Consider the following 12,685-nt stretch of genomic DNA (forward strand, 5'->3'; position numbering starts at 1 on the left):
CTCCCTGGTCTTTCTCTTCTCCAGATTAGCCATGATCAGTTCTTGTAACCATTCTTCATATATTTTACTCTCCAGTCCTCTAATCATCCTGGTTGTTCTACTCTGCATTTTTTCTAGAGTCTCAGCATCTTTTTATAGTGTGGTGACCAAAACTGGATGCACTACTCTAGATTTGGTCTTAATAAGACTTTATAGAGTGGTATTAGTACCTCACCTGACCTTGATTGTATCCCTCCTTTAATGCAATTTAGGATTGCATTGGCTTTTTTGGCTGTCGCTGTACACTGCTGGCTCACATTTAGCTGGTTGTCCACTAAGATTCCAAGATTCCATTTTATAGTCTTTATGGATTACTGTATAGTCCTAGATTTCAGACCACTAGTTTCTTACTTGCCTATATCTTTGGATACTTTCAATTTTCTCTGTCTCATTTTGATTCAATTTAATATTTAACTCATTCTTTAGTTGACATACTAAAATGGCTAACTATAACCTAGGGTGTTTGTGTATGTGCTTTTCAGTCAATGTTTAGCTCCTGTTGGCTACCTGGACAAGTTTTAGCAGTTCTCCTGGCAAGATTTCACAAATGGCTTGCCACTGCCAGTTTTCTAGGGCTGAGAAGGAGCGACTGGCCCAAGGTCACATAGCTGATTTTGTGCAGGCAAACATTATCCTAGAACAGGAGTATCAAACTCAAGGCCTGGGGACCAGATCCAGACCATGCTTAAATCTGCCCTGCGGGTCTGCCCTAGAAATAGCAAAGGACCAGCCTACAGTTCCTCTGCCAGCAAAAATTGAGCTCATGAGGGCCATCTGTGGGTCCAGGGGTGGGCTACTGCCCGGACGGGGTGGAATGGGGAACGCAGTGGGGTAGTGAAAATGGAGCTCCACCCCAGAGCACAAAAGATGTTGAAATGAAATGCAGGGCATCTTCTTTGGGCAATTGCTGCATTCTTAAAAGTGTTTTAAAACTCCAAAGTCAGTGATTCTGCTACAAACAAAAGTGTCTAGGAAAAGTATAAGGAAATAAGATCTGGAATTAATTTTGTGTGATCTGGGTTTCTGCCTTCCCCTCCTTTCCAAATGGCTATAGTATTCTTTAGAACAGAGGTCTTCATAGCTGGCTGGAGAATTCTGGGAGTTGAAATTCACAAGTCTTAAAGTTGCCAAGTTTGGGGACCCCTGCTCTAGGGGGAAAAAATGAATAGTCCGTGAAACCTGTTTTCCCGGAAACCTTGATTTCTATCTATATCTATCTATCATATGTCTGTCTGTCTGTCTGTCTGTCTGTCCGTCCGTCCGTCCATCCATCCACCCACCCATCCATCCATTATATCTATCTATCTATCTATCTATCTATCTATCTATCTATCTATCTATCTATCTATCTATCTATCTATCTATCTATCTATCTATCTATCTATCTATGATGGTCTTGGTATATTCGGGTTTCTTCCCGTGTAGAATTTGGAAATTTCTGGCGACGTTTCAACAAGGTCCCACTCGTCATCTTCAGGCTGGTGTTTCTGTCCTTGTTCTAGGGCGAACACAGCGAGACCTGAGCTGCCTTTCTTCTATAAATACTGGTGGCTGGGTGTGGTTTGATGGCTCAGCAATTGCCTGCTGTGTAGAAACTTCCTGGTGAGTCAGTGGGGTAACACCTGGGGTCGTTGATGTAACTGAGGTATGCTGATTAGTTAATGGTTGTAGATTAGGGTTGATATTCTGAGTAGTTGGAGCTTGCAGGCTACTTGATTGTTTTGCAATGTGTGTTCTGAGTCTGGTTTCAGTTTCAGTTTCTATGGCTGGGATACGTTTGAGGGCTGGTTTCCAAATGTCTGGTTGGCGGGAGGTATCATCCTGCTTGTTCATATTTTGGGGATATTTTCATATTCTCTCTCTCTCTCTCTCTCTCTCTCTCTCTCCCTCCCTCCATCCATCCATCCATCCATCCATCCATCCATCCATCCATCCATCCATCCATCTATCTATCTATCTATCTATCTATCTATCTATCTATCTATCTATCTCATTATTGTCACCATCATCACTCTGTCTTTCTTTCCCTCCATCCGCGGCTTATAAAGATTTCAGTTTCTGAAAGTTTATGCTTCTACTATAATGCCTTTGATGCATCTTCAACTTTTTAAAAACAAAAAATGCAGACCTCATCAGAATCCTCTTTTCCTTTGTTTATTTCAATTAGAAGGATGGAAAGCAAATCAACAAAGTTTGCAATCACAGTTGGAAAACGCCAGCTGTGATGTTGTAGGGTGGCTCATCTCTGACCTCAAGTATATTGCTTTTCGGTTTGTTTAATATGGCAAGAATCTGTATATCCATAAGTCAATGCTTATATACAATTACCCGATGATACCTTTTTAATGACATTAGACCTGCACGGATATTTTCTCACTTTGATTTTCAAGCATAAGTGGTACTTGAATGCAGTGCTTCCAGTACAGTAGTTTTTGAAAACTGCTATGCTGTAAAACTGTTGCTCAACTTTGGTCAGTATCATTGCTTTCCTCCTCCTTGCTTTAGCACTGTTTCCTGCTCACCCTGCCCAGGGGTGGGCTACTGCCCAGACTGGGGGGAATTCAGTGGGGTAGCAAAAATGGAGCTCCACCCCAGAGCAACAATTTGCACTGAAAGATGTTGAAAGAAAATGCAGGGCGTCCTGCATAAGCCACGCCCAAAGTGTGGTAGTAAATATTTTGGTAGCCCTTCATTGTCCCTGTCCCATATGTTTTGGGTTGTTTTCTTGGTTTTCTCCAGGATTTTAGAATTCTGAATTATCATTTCTGAAATGGGATGTTATAAAACAGTGATGGGGAACCTTTATTTCCTTGGCTGCTGAAAGCACAAGTGTGTGCATTATCACACATGCGTGAGTGACCACACCCATAATCCAATGCCTAGTGAAGGCGAAAACAGCCACCCCTCCCCCTGGAGACCCTCTGGAGGCTGAAAACAATCAATTTCTACAACTTCTGGTGGGCCTAGCAGGCCCATTTTTCACTCTCCCCAGACTCCAGAGGCTTCCCTGGAGCCTGGGGGGGCAAAAAATGCCCTTCCCTCCCCCCCAGAGGCCTCTTGAAGCTGAAAACGCCCTCCCAGAGACTCTGTGCGAACCGAAAACCAACTATTTTTGACTTATTTCTCCTTTTTACAATTGATGCACAAACCTTAGTATATTAAAGCAGGAAATGCATCTTGATGTGGTTGTGTGACTAGCTGGATCAGCATTGTTACTTTCATTACATAGGAAGGGGGATTTTTGTCATTTACATGAAAAAGAAAATGAACCAACTTGTTGTGGTTAGCTCTGGCCCAGCTCCTGCCCCAAGGAATGTGGAGGTGGATGTGAGGGAGACATCCACATGCCGCAGGCCTGTTTTGCTCCCAGTAGAATCTGCCGATGAAGTCTCCTCTGACCAAGGAAGCATGAGTGACAGGGAAGAGGGGAGTTTGGCAGACAGCCCAGGAGGAGATCAGTCATCTGTATCATTCCTGGATTCTTAACAAGAATTCATGACACATCCACGCATGCGTAGAGTGATGCATAGGAGACAACCACTGAAGGATTATTACTGGTTGGGTGGGGCTGCTGTAATTAGTACTATAGATAAAAGTGCTGTTTTAGCCTCATGGCAGTTTATATGATTCATTGTTTCATCAAGATCGTGGTTTTTGCTGTTCAGGATTGTGTGTGTGGACTCTCTGGACTTTAGAATTGGACTCAATTTCCCAGTTATTTGGTGAGCAATTGGACTGCATTTAACCTGTGCCTTGTGTGTACCAGAAAATCCCTTTGATATTTAAAAAGGGAGCTGTTTCTGTTTTTCTGTTTATAAAAACTTTTGGGTTTTCCTTTTATCGTGTGGTGTGTGTCTTCCTGGACTAATTACCCTGTAATTACGGGCGGTTGAGACACACCGGCAGAACACAACTTTATACTGGATTTAAAAAAAAAAACACAGTGTACAAAGTCAAGAATTCTCAGTGTGGTTTCTATGTCACTAATGATCTCACAAAACCCTCTTATTTGGAACGGAATCATTTTCCTTTTAAAATAATGGTAAGGAAGAGACCTTTCTAGTAATCCAGTAAAGTTTTTATAGTGCTACTTGTTTGTGGTAGAAATTTCCAGGCTCTATTACAAAAGCAAGCATAAAAAACACTATTTACATTGTTAAAGAACAAACTATCCAATGAGTAACATCAACAATATTTTTTTCACAATGTATTTATTATCTGAAAGTTTAATATTTACTTTCGTTTTGAATGTTACAATCAGAAATATTTATTCAAACATACCCCAAATTCAAATAACTTTAATGAAACCAACACTAAGAAGCATCTTAACCTAAGTAAGACTCTAACTGATGAACCATTCTTTGTTTTATCCAGTATCTTTACTGAATATGTTGTCATCCTCCATTATTTCAATTCCAGGTTCGCCAGGAATAAAAGAGGCTCTTCTGTACTTCTCCCGCTTCAGAACTAATTGAAAAAGATTGTGTTGCTCCTGAAAAAGATTGAATATAAAATCAGATATTTTGCTAAATACAATAACATTTTGTCCTGTATGTAAATAAGGCAAAAATTCTAAGATTAAGCAATCAGTATTCATTAGCATTTTCCAAGATAGAATTTTTGATTGTAATAGAGGAAATGCAATATGCAGAGCTGAAAATTACAATTAAATCTTTGGGCATTATCTATTTATAGACGTTGCCATAATGGTATGCATGTCATCCAGATGTGTCATGCCTAGGCGGCAGTATAATAACTTGGCTCAGTCCTTCTCTCTCAGGCCTATTCACCTCGCAGAGCAGCAGTTATCATGACAAAAATAATTATAGTGCTGGGGATCCAGACTAGCACCATAATTTGCTTAACTTTACGTCTATGTTACTTTTTATTTACTAAATTTGTATATTTTTTGTGCCCACCCATCTCACTGATATGATGATTCAAGGCAGCTCAAAATATAATGATAAAAAGTAAAGGTAATACAAAGCAATTAAAATTTGAAAAATTAAATAGAAAGTAAAGAAGAAGAAGGGAGGAGGAGGAGGGGGAAGAGGAAGAGGCGTGGCCCAGGGGTGGATTGTTATTACTGGATTGCTACCAGTGCACTGGGTGCACAACTTGGGTTGTCTCGTGTGTGCACATGCACTAGGGGACATTTAGGTGATTTTTTTTTTGCTTCCGTGCATATGCAGAAACAAAATTGGCCTAAATCTCACATGAGTGAGTGTCCCCCTTGCGAGATTTTGCTTCTGCACATGCAGCAAAAAATATGAAAAATTAAAGAGAAAAGATGGCCCACAGGCAGTGATGGCCTACCAAAACTTTTACTACCACACTGTGGCCGCGGCTTATGCATTTTGTTTGACAAACTCAGTAACCAACCAACTAAATAAATAAATAAAACAAGTAAATAAATAATATATTCTCTGTATCTGAGGGAGAAGAATGCAGAATTTCATTCAGAACTGTGACCAAGCCCAAAGCTATTAATGCTCCAGAAATATTTATGGGGGTCAAGTCCATAAGCATTGGGAGACCTCTTATTTTGGACCAAGTGAAGTAATTTCTTCCTTCCTTATTTTCTTTTCCTATTTGAAATATGGATTCTACTCATAATCACCTTCCCTTTCATCCATTTCGATTGCAGGTAGTTTTCAACTTACAACCATTTGAAGTTTCCACAACAATGAATAGAGTGATTTATGACAGTGTTTCCCAACCTTTTTTGAGCCGCGGCACATTATTCATATTTTCAAAATCCTGGGGAACACTGAAGGGGGGCGGGGCGGGGGGGGCGGGCTAAAGAAAAGTTTGGACAAAAAAACCCTCTCTCTTCCTCCCTTTCGCTCTATTTCTCCCTCTTTCTCTCTTTTCCTTCCTTCCCTTCTTTCTCTCTCTCCATCCCTTTCTTTCTTTCTTCCTCTCTTTTTTTCTCTCTTTCTCTCTCCCTCCTTCCCTTCCTCTATGTCTTTCTCTCTCCCTTGCTCTCTCTCTCTGTCTCTCTTGCTATCTCTTTCTTGCTTTTCTCTCTCTCTCTTGCTCTCTCTCTCTCTTTCACTGTCTTGCTATATGTCTCTTTCTTTCTCTTTGCCTCTCTTGCTATCTCTCTTTCTTTCTCTCTCTTTCTCTCTCTCTGTCTCTCTTGCTATGTCTCTCTTTCTTTCTCTTTCTCTCTCTCTCTGCCTCTCTTGCTAAGTCTCTCTTTTTCTCTTGCTATGTCTCTCTTTCTTTCTCTCTCTCTCTGCCTCTCTTGCTATGTCTCTCTTTCTCTCTCTCTTTCTCTATCTCTCTTTCTCTTTCTCTGCCTCTCTTTCTTGCTCTGTCTCTCTTTCTCTGCCTCTCTTGCTATGTCTCTCTTTCTTTCTCTCTCTCTCTCAGCTGACTGCAAGCGGGAGCCCTGACGGCGGCAGCTGGACGTGCTGCTGGACACCGTATATGCCAGGCCCGCAGCGCCAGCCACACGTCCAACCGCCACCGTCAGGCCTCCCGCTTGCAGTCAGCTGAGAGAGAGAGAGAGCTCTCTCTCGCCGCCGACATCTCCCTGCGACTGCCTGAGGCCGCTGCGGCCGCCCCCCCACGCTCCCATCGCCAGTGCCCTCCTGCCGGGCCACAAAGGACACTTGCCGCAGGTCCAACCGCCACCGTCAGGGCTCCCGCTTGCAGTCAGCTGAGAGAGAGAGAGCTCCCTCTCGCCGCCGACATCTCCTCGCGACTGCCTGCGGCCGCTGCGGCCACCCCCCCGCTCCCAACGCCAGTGCCCTCCCGCGGGGCCACAAAGGACACTTGCCGTGGATGCCAGAGAAGCTCCAGCTGGGCAGAGCGCTGCCGGTACTTCTGTCCTGGGGCTCCCGCTCGCAGCTGTCCCCCGGCTCCTGCTCGATGCCGCGGTTTTCGGCGCTCTCCTGCTGGGCTCCAAAGAAGGAAGGCGGGAAAAAGCCGCCTTCCTTCTTTGGAGACCAGCAGGAGAGCGCCGAAAACTGCGGCATCGAGCAGGAGCCGGGGGACAGCTGCGAGCGGGAGCCCCAGGATGGAAGTACCGGCAGCGCCCCGCCCAGCCGGAGCTTGGCGGCACACCTGGCCATGTCTCACGGCACACCGGTGTGCCGTGGCACACCGGTTGGGAAACGCTGACTTATGACAACAACCCTCACACTTATGACTGTTACTGCATATGTACACTCATGGGATGAAAACTGGATGTCCAAGTGCTGCCTCTAGGTTGGTTGAGGCAGGCAGGATTTTCTTGGGTACCATTTGTTGGGGGTCAAGGGAAAGGGGGGGTTTGCCTTCCCTTTCCGCTCAAGATCCCCATGTACAATTGGTGGGCCACTGTGTGACACAGAATGCTGGACTCAATGGGCTTTGGCCTGATTCAGCATGGCTCTTCTTATGTTCTTATGTACTTGGCAAACAACCTATATTTATGATGGTTACAGTGTGATGTGATCACCATTTGAGATTTTCCTAGCTAGTTTCCAACAAACAAAATCAATGGAGGTGGGGCGGATAAACTCAATTTGCTTAAGGACTGCATAATTAGAAACATAGAAACATAGAAGACTGACGGCAGAAAAAGACCACATAGTCCATCTAGTCTGCCCTTATACTATTTCCTGTATTTTATCTTACAATGGATATATGTTTATCCCAGGCATGTTTAAATTCAGTTACTGTGGATTTACCAACCACGTCTGCTGGAAGTTTGTTCCAAGGATCTACTACTCTTTCAGTAAAATAATATTTTCTCATGTTGCTTTTGATCTTTCCCCCAACTAACTTCAGATTGTGTCCCCTTGTTCTTGTGTTCACTTTCCTATTAAAAACACTTCCCTCCTGGACCTTATTTAACCCTTTAACATATTTAAATGTTTCGATCATGTCCCCCCTTTCCCTTCTGTCCTCCAGACTATACAGATTGAGTTCATTAAGTCTTTCCTGATACGTTTTATGCTTAAGACCTTCCACCATTCTTGTAGCCCGTCTTTGGACCCGTTCAATTTAATTCATTTAAATGTGGTAATTCACATGAGCCATGGTGGTGCAGTGGTGAAAATGTGGTACTGCAGGCTATTTCTGCTGACTGCTATTTGATAGTTCAAATCTCACCTAAGCTCAAGGCTGACTCAGCCTCCCCTCCTTCCGAAATGGGTAAAATTAGATTGTTGGGGGAAATATATTACTCTGTAAATCTCCTTAGAGAGCTGCAAAGCACTGTAAAGCGGTATTTAAGTCTAAGTGCTATTGCTATTGTTATTAACAACTGTGGAGGAAAGGCTGTAAAATCTGGCACAAGTCACTTAACAACAAGAAAAATATAGTCCCAACTGTGGTTGTAAGTTGAGGATTACCTATTTTCACCAGAAAGGTTCATATTAGCAATTGCCAACAACCTGTTTGTATTTGACTATAAACCTTTTTTTTTTTTTTGCTAATATTGACTTTTACTGAAATTCACTTCAAATGGAAATAAATAAATTAAATAGAAACATAGAAACATAGAAACATAGAAGACTGACGGCAGAAAAAGACCTCATGGTCCATCTAGTCTGCCCTTATACTATTTCCTGTATTTTATCTTACAATGGATATATGTTTATCCCAGGCATGTTTAAATTCAGTTACTGTGGATTTAAATAAACTATTGCTTTTCCGTTTGCTTTTTCTTATTGCTGTAAATCCTTTGGAACGGCCTCTAAAATGTGAGGCAGACTTGCTAGGTTTTGGGATTCCCCCACCCCTTCTGTATTGACTTTTAAATAATTTGAAAATCTGTTTTAAAAAAAGGAAGTCAATCATCAAACTGCTGATGGAAACAGACTTTTTTTCTGCCTGTGCCATTTTAAGTGACAGATGTTTCCTCATGGGGGTGAACTTACATGTTCTTTATATAAGCAGATTTCTGAAGGTGACCTGGAGAAAATAAATTCCTTCTAATGCCAAAGAGCTCCTTCCCCCTCCCCATATTGTTTAGAAATTAGAAATCTTATGCGCGCAAGTCAATAACTATCATTCCTCTTTGGTAATTAATGGTTCTTACGGCTGGCTGAGTGGGTGAAATAATTAATAGCACTTAAGACTTGGAGTGTGTTGAAATCCACCTCCAATTACCAAAATGTATATTTGTTCAAGGATTATATGCAAAAGGTCCCAGAATGGAGTCACAAGCAGATCACAAAGACAAATGGCATTTAGGAAAAAAAAGTCCCTTTGTTGATTGTGCTCCAAGGGTTTGTCATTCATTCATTTATTTTTTCATTTGTTCGTTCCTTCCTTCCTTCATTTATTTATCATTTGGACTTATATGCCGCCCAACTCCCAAAGGACTCTTGTCATTGTATTTCTTTCTTCCAAACTGATAATATATGACAGCAATCATACATGGAAGTGATTGTATATGAAGAATGCTCATGCATCGATTCTAAGGAGAGCTGGGAAAATGTCAAAAGCTGAGTATTTCCCTTTCTTGGGAAATACTATCCATTGCATACATTTTTACTAAGTCTACAAGAGACTGTCAAATCATAGGACCAATTGATTCACTTTTATTTTGACAGAGGTTAGGGGTAAAAGTCACCCACTGATTTTATTTAATTAATTAGTTAATAATCATATCTCTCAGTTATTCTAATAAAGAACAAAGAAAAGTAGTTCTAGTTTTCCCTTTGTTTGAGAGAAGATTTCTCAGATTCTTTCAACTGTGTTTTAAGGACATACTGTACAATTTACATGTGTTTCTTATTTCAAAAGGTGGGAAAAAATGACATTCTTGACCAGTAATTGTAGTTTGGGGGGATAAAACAGTTCCAGAAGAAGAAAAGAGTCATCTACAACATATGGTGTAGATGTATGTTGTAGATCCGCAACAACCATTACGCAGGATAAACAAGTAGAAGATTGACAGAATGTCACCCGTGAATACCAATTAGTAGTCAAAAGACATGAGGGATAGACCTACCATAGTTTCAGCTGCAAAAATGAAACTGTGACCAACCTAGACCAAACAAAATTCACAAATACTGGAGAATTTCTAGAAGATTGTCACTCTGGCAAAGTAGCCATCAACAGACATGTAGACATAAACAATAGCTACATACTGTGCAAAAGGGACAATCAACAAGCCTAAAAGGGAACAAAAAGACCAAAATACCTCCCACCAGAAATCAACATTCGGATGAGCATAGAGTAACTCCATGATTAACATCAGACCAATAATCAAGAAGTAAACAATACTCTAATCAAGGAACTGCCAAACAAACTAACAATAAAGAAAAAAACCTCCAAGAAGACTTCCACCAACAGAGAAGATTGGCAGGGCAAGTCACTAGAATATAAATTGAGAGCAAAGCCCATTCCTTGCTAGAACTGATGATGATAGATAGATGGATGGATCTATCTATCTATCTATCTATCTATCTATCTATCTATCTATCTATCTATCATCTATCTATCTATCTATCATTATCTATCTATCTATCTATCTATCATCTATCTATCTATCTATCTATCTATCTATCTATCTATCTATCTATCTATCTATCGTTTGTTTGATTGATTTATATGCCACCCCTGTCCCAGAACTCGGGGCTGCTATTGCTATTGTTATTGTAAGTTTACCAGATAGATGGCATAGGGAACAAAGCTGTGACCGAATCTACCTATCTACCTACCTACCTACCTATCATCTATCTATCTATCTATCTATCTATCTATCTATCTATCTATCTATCTATCTATCTAATTTGCTTTTTATACCGCCCAACTCCCTCTGGGCGGCTTACAACCAAAAATATAACACCCAAATAGTACTAAAAACCTATAAAACAGTTTAAAACAATTAAATAAAACAGTGAAACCCATGCATACTATTTATGGACAGATCTCCATGGTTACCATCATCAGATCAACAGCTCCAGGCCTGCTGGAAAAGCCAGGTCTTTACCACTTTCCAGAAGGCCAGTAGGATGGGGGTAGTCCAGATCTCAGGAGGTAACTAGTTCCAGAGAGCCAGTGCAGCCAGAAAGAAGGCCCTCCCCCATGGATCCACCAACCGACACTGTTTAGCTGATGGGACCAGAGAAGACCAACCCTATGGACACTTACCCTATAATCTTCTCGGCTGTCCTTACAACTCTCTGTATGGACTTTCTATTTGAGGCACTGCAGCCACCAAACCAAAGAGTGATGCAGTTTGTTAAAATGCTCTCAATTGTACTTCTGTAAAAAGTAGCCAAGACAGAAGGAGAAAGATGTATTCTCCTCATCTGATACAGGAAATGCGGACACTAGTTTGAACGCTTCACTTAAGGATGACGTGTGGAGAGACCTGTTCAGATTGTTCACTACCTAGTTTGAGTAATGAAATATCTGCAAGGCAACAAGCAAGTTCAGAGAGCACCAAGGACCCTTCATTTTAACATGTGCTACAAATATTCTCCTTTATTAAGGTTTGGGAAGCATATAATCTTGGGACTCTTGGATGCCCATCAATGAGGATACCAGATAGGAAGAGACTGCCCTAAAGTCTATGAAATGGACGGGACGAAGTTGACGTGGTCCAACTGTATCTGATTATCACCCCCAAATCCACAGGGATTCTTTTTGCAGTTTTTAATACCCCCTTCAGCATAAATATGAAATGTGGCTGATCTCCTGCCTATCAACTATTCGGAAAGTAACATTGAAATAAAAATTAGAATAACTCTTGGCAATAGTGCAAAGCTTGCGTAGGCACCGTTAGGATAAATTAAGTGCTTATTTATTATATTCAAATGATTTTCTTCCCTTCCCCATCGCTCATATTAATGGGAAAGAAAGCAATCTACAGTTTCTCAAGACCTCCTTGACCCGGATGGTTCAGGAAGTGCTGATGCTCAAATGTGTTAATGGAAGGAAAGAAAAATTGCAATTCGGTTATTTTTCCTTTAAAAAAAAAAGAAAAGAAAAGCTTTAATTAGAATGTGATTTCTCATGTTGTGATCCTATTGTCCACAGTGAAAGCTCATTAAGCAACTGGCACAATTGGCTGGCTAATCCAGGGCAGCTGAGTTTGAGTTCAGAAAGCTGATTGTTATGTGAGAAGATAACTGGTTCTGATTCAGCATTATAGAACTTTACTGCAGGAGTGTTGCAAATCGGTGACGGAAAAAGGGCAGCAGATAAAACTTAAAAGAAGTGGGGTATTTTTCTGATTTTATTTTTGCTAAGAACACTTTTTCACTCTTTGAAAGGACAACTTTTCAAGCCTTGTCCTCTAGTTGCTGTGAAAACTACGAAACTATAAGTTCTGGACTTTTGATGGGCTACAAGAATGGTGGAAGGTCTTAAGCATAAAACGTATCAGGAAAGACTTAATGAACTCAATCTGTATAGTCTGGAGGACAGAAGGGAAAGGGGGGACATGATCGAAACATTTAAATATGTCAAAGGGTTAAATAAGGTTCAGAAGGGAGGTGTTTTTAATAGGAAAGTGAACACAAGAACAAGGGGACACAATCTGAAGTTAGTTGGGGGAAAGATCAAAAGCAACATGAGAAAATATTATTTTACTGAAAGAGTAGTAGATCCTTGGAACAAAGTTCCAGCAGACGTGGTTGGTAAATCCACAGTAACTAAATTTAAACATGCCTGGGATAAAACATAGATCCAT

At 41.1% G+C, this 12,685-nt stretch overlaps 1 protein-coding gene across 1 annotated transcript in view; it reads right to left on the reverse strand.

The window, feature by feature from the left end:
* Positions 1-4,248: 4,248 nt before the first annotated feature.
* Positions 4,249-12,685, reverse strand: part of FHIT (fragile histidine triad diadenosine triphosphatase) — a 1,178,051-nt gene continuing 1,169,614 nt past the window's right edge. Inside the window, exon 7 of the mRNA XM_070735724.1 lies at positions 4,249-4,531. The gene's annotated coding sequence lies outside the window, so the exon portion shown is untranslated. The remainder of the gene's footprint in view (positions 4,532-12,685) is intronic.

This window comes from Erythrolamprus reginae, chromosome 2 (assembly GCF_031021105.1).
Source record: "Erythrolamprus reginae isolate rEryReg1 chromosome 2, rEryReg1.hap1, whole genome shotgun sequence".
NCBI classification, from domain to species: domain Eukaryota; kingdom Metazoa; phylum Chordata; class Lepidosauria; order Squamata; family Dipsadidae; genus Erythrolamprus; species Erythrolamprus reginae.